The sequence below is a fragment of the Neovison vison genome, chromosome 13 (genome assembly GCF_020171115.1).
Source record: "Neovison vison isolate M4711 chromosome 13, ASM_NN_V1, whole genome shotgun sequence".
In the NCBI taxonomy this organism is placed as follows: Eukaryota; Metazoa; Chordata; class Mammalia; order Carnivora; family Mustelidae; genus Neogale; species Neogale vison.
In genome coordinates, this window is record NC_058103.1 from 41,426,623 (window position 1) to 41,431,063 (window position 4,441).

At 39.0% G+C, this 4,441-nt stretch overlaps 1 long non-coding RNA gene across 1 annotated transcript; it reads right to left on the minus strand.

Annotated features, from left to right (window-relative positions):
- Window positions 1–273: 273 nt before the first annotated feature.
- Window positions 274–2,686, minus strand: LOC122893713. Its single transcript, XR_006381675.1, has 2 exons — window positions 2,624–2,686; window positions 274–390 (listed from the first exon to the last, which is right to left on the minus strand). It is a non-coding gene; the product is annotated as an uncharacterized LOC122893713 (long non-coding RNA).
- Between the last annotated feature and the right edge of the window lie 1,755 nt (window positions 2,687–4,441).

Consider the following 4,441-nt stretch of genomic DNA (forward strand, 5'->3'; position numbering starts at 1 on the left):
GGCCCATTAACAACAACAACAACAACAAAAAAAAAAAAAAAAAAAAAACAGAGAAACAATGAGTCACGGGAAAGAAAGATAAAAAAATCTGGAGGTCCCAGAGCTAGTCCTTTGTGCCACCAACTAGCTATGTTAATGTTAGCCTTATCTCTTAGCTTCTCAGTGCAGCAATTTTTTTCTTCTAAGACATGAGGTTGGTCTTTACTGTCTGCCCAGATTTTCAAACCAGCCTGACCCTCCTGTGTCACAGGCACCCAAATATAAGGCACATACCTGCCCATTATTTGAAGCAAGGACCCTCCTTGTTTTCTTCCAGCTTGGTTCTCCTCTCTCTACTCCATCTCCAGTGCTGCTGCTGTCATTACACAGTTGATGGTGCCCTTGACTCTCCTAAAAGGATAATGACTTCAGCTCACTCTTGAATACCACTCTCTCTTCTGGGCCCTGGTCTGTCACATTAACATCCCTGTTATGCCCACCTCATTCACTTTCAAGTGGGGGAAAGAGGAGGGTTCAGGCAATCATTTCTGAGTTCTCTTTCACTTCCAGGATTCTACAATTCCATCAGCAAAACAAAGCCTGAACAAATAAAGTTTTCTTTGGCCAAAATAAATCTCAGCCATGTTTGACCAGCATGAAGAATGGCAGGTTCATCTTCAGCAAAGAAAGCAGGGATTTTTTGGTCTTAGGTACAGAAGGATATCTATCTTATTTTAGAAGGACACTTCTTTCCTCAGTTAAAATGAGTTAGTGTCATTATCTAAAAACTTCTTCATAGGCACTCAGCTTCAATTACTTCTATACTGGGAGGAAACTGTTATAAAATGGAACTATAACCTTGAAAGATTCTAACACCTGATGCAAAGCTGCCATTGCCACCCGGTTCTTGGAATTAAGGCACATTTATGAAGCTTATTTCTTGTAAATGTTTATTGACATGGAGCCTTTGATAGGAGTCAGTCTGGCTGATAGCTTTTTCCTGATAAATTCCACCTTGCTTTTGCTGCCAAGAGCTTTAATGGCAAAAATGAAGGGGTGCGGGGGGAGTTGTGTCTGTAGCAAGAGACAGACCCCTTGAGCTTGATCTCTCCTTGTCCCATTTTGCCTTCCCTTAATAAGAAGGAGAGGCAGCCACGCCAATGTCTTTTGGTGAGGAATAATTCACAAACTTGAAAGAAATCAGTATTTAAGGGTTTTATTATAAGGCTCCAAAAGAGAAGAAAACTAGTATTTATTGAGCATCTACTAAGTACCAGGCATTATTTCAATGACTTGAAAACTATCTCTTTAAAGTTATCTTTCATTCTTGTGAAAATCTTATGAGATTGGTAATTCCACCTATATTTCATGGATAAAAGAAGGCATCTCAGAGAGACACATTCAAATTCAAAATATGTGGTAGGGAGCTAGTATGTTATCCCAAGTCTATGAACCAGGTTTTATTTAATTCTGATGTGTGTTGCAGACTTTCAACTTCAGTTCAACAAAGGATAATATGGAAAAACAAATCATAGAATCATACAATTTTAGACCTTGAAGAAACATTAGAGGTCACTTAGTGCCTCTAACCTCTCATGTTATAGATGAGAAATCAGGCCCACAGTTAAAAGATCTACACAAATTACAATGGTTCTACCTGTGCAAACTGTAGAACTCTTTCTTAATTAAAATATTAGCAATTAAGATGCAGGCCTCCGTAGTTAATTAGAGAAGAAATGTCCTAAAGTCAGCACAAATAGTTCTATGTGCTTTCAAATAGCTGAGTTATTTGAAAAATAGTAGAAGTTTCAGGTACACAAAGGAAGTTCCAAACACAAAGTAGTATGGCCGAAAGCTTTCCTGTTGAACCAAGGGCCTCCAAAGCATAGCTGTTTTTATCTCAGCATCCAAATTGGGTAAGCAAGTCCCTCTACAACGAAAAGCACCAATTAGTCTGTATCTTCAAAACTAAGAATTTACTCCACATGGGGTCAACAGGTTAGTAGAAATAGTGGGAAACAAAACAGAAAGGAGAAGGGGAGGAGAAGAAATAGAAAAGATGCATCCACTTACACACTAGAAAACAAAATCAACTCCACATATTTCTCCATTGGTAAAGGAACAGTTTTCCATACAAACGCACATATATTTACATTTCTTTTTTTTTTTTTAAAGATTTTATTTATTTATTTGAGAGAGAGAGACAGTGAGAGAGAGCATGAGCGAGGAGAAGGTCAGAGAGCGAAGCAGACTCCCCATGGAGCTGGGAGCCTGATGTGGGACTTGATCCGGGGACTCCAGGATCACGCCCTGAGCCGAAGGCAGTCGTCCAACAAACTGAGCCACCCAGGCGTCCCTATATTTACATTTCTTGACCATGGATCAGATATTTGAACAGACTCGTCTGTCCAGAGAGAATTTAGTCTTAATCATCAAGCAGTTAGCCAATCTCAGTTATATTTTACTGGGAAAAGCAGACTTTTAATAGATCTCTCTTCTCATAATGCAAAAGCTCTAGTGTAGCCAGATGTCACCTACAATTTTAAAAAGCTTAAGAAGAACATTTACGTATTGGATTTTATAACCTTAAACTCCAAGGTCCAGAGACTTATGTAAATAACAATACTCAGGAAAGGGAACTTACCTTTTGAATTTGGGCTTATGCAAAGCTTAGATACAAACAGTGCCTGTGAGAAGGATAAACAAGATTCATAAGGGTTGTCTCATGTGGTTAATCCTCCAAGGCAGAAAGGGACTAAATTCCCCACAGATGATTTTACCAACTATTTCTCCTAAGTCATGCAAATAGGTGTTGAGTATTACTAAGCATCTGATTGAGTTGTCTGTCTACTAATCCTGGAAGACTATGGGCAAAAGTATCAGTGGCAAGATGATGAAACCAAAGTTGAAAACTGTCAAGGAACATTATTTAATGCTCTTAATTTGTATGCAATCAATTTACTGAAACAGTGCTCTCACTGTAAATTAAATAAAATTGAAAAGATGAAGCCATTTCGTGCTTGTTTGTAGTGCTTCAAACAGTAATGATATCTATTAACCTACTTAACAGATCCTCACTTGGACATGAATTAAAGAGGCCAGCAAATGGAAAGGAAAAATTACACAATGTAGACTAACACTATTAGTCCACGGCATGACACAAGTTTTCTCAAAAATGTTTGGTTGCAACATGCAATGGCTTTCACCCCTTGACCAATATATGCTGATGCATTCACAATGATTCTTAACTGCCTGGCTCAAGATCCTTTATTCCATTTGTACTGAATAGGAAGCAAATCACCCACTCCTGATGGTTAGAATCAGTCTGGGACTTGTCAGAAGACTCTGACAGTCTCAACCACCCTCCTCCTAGGAAGTGCTGTCAGAATGACTAATGCAGAAAGTTGTGGCAAGATCAAATGTTCCCCCATTTGAAACTTTCACAGAAGTTAAGCAAGATAACACTGTGAAAATACTATTTATTTTTGGAAAATTTCACCTGCTGTTATTTTACCCAGAAACACAATCTTTCTCATTCGAAAATAACAACAGTAACTCTACCCATTGCTAGCAGCCAGCTTGGGTCTCAGTGGCCTCTGGTATTCACAGAAGAATTCAAAGGACATTAGGAGTTGTTTGTTTGTTTGTTTAACTTAAGGGTTTTAATTTTTACCCTTAAAAGTTACTATTTATGTACTCTAAGGTTTCTCTGCCTCAGTCCTGCTGACATCTAGAGTTGGATAATTCTATGTCAACGGGGCTATTCTAGGCACTGTAAAATGTTTAGCCACATCATTGGCTTCTTCCTTCTAGGTATCAGTAGCGCCACCTCCAAATCCCTCTCCAACGGAGTTGTGACAAACGAAAATGTCTTCAGATGTTTCCAAATCTCTCCCCATTGAGAACCACCAAATTAAAAGTTTGGCTCAAGGATGTCTGTTTCACATAAGTACGTTCTCCAGCAAAGGGATGTGGCTGTCCAGCAATACTCCAGGAGGTGGAGGCAGAGGGGCCCATCGGCAGCGATGTTGCAGGGCACTGACTGGCCAGCTTTGTTTACAGTCCAGTGTCGATGAATCCAGAGCTTACACCACTACTGCAATGGCCCCTTTGGGGACCTGAGTGTTTATGAACGAAAGGCTGGCCAAAAAAAGTCATACTTTAATTCTAAAAATCACAAGCTCCTTAGCCACATTCAATCCTTTCTAAACCTCCACAGCTGAGGAAAAAAAGATTACTTACTGTAATGCTTTCAATCACACCAGCCCTACGGGGTAAATATAGTGCCAGTGGCATTATCTTCTAATTTAAAAAAAAAAAAAAAAGAATTGGAAAAATCATAGTGTTTAGAAAAACTGTGTTAAAAGGAGATGTCTTCATTAAAATTTCTAGATATCCAAGTTTGCAAAACTTGTGGGCCACACGTAAGAGATCTGCCATTTTTTGGTCAAAAGGAAATTCC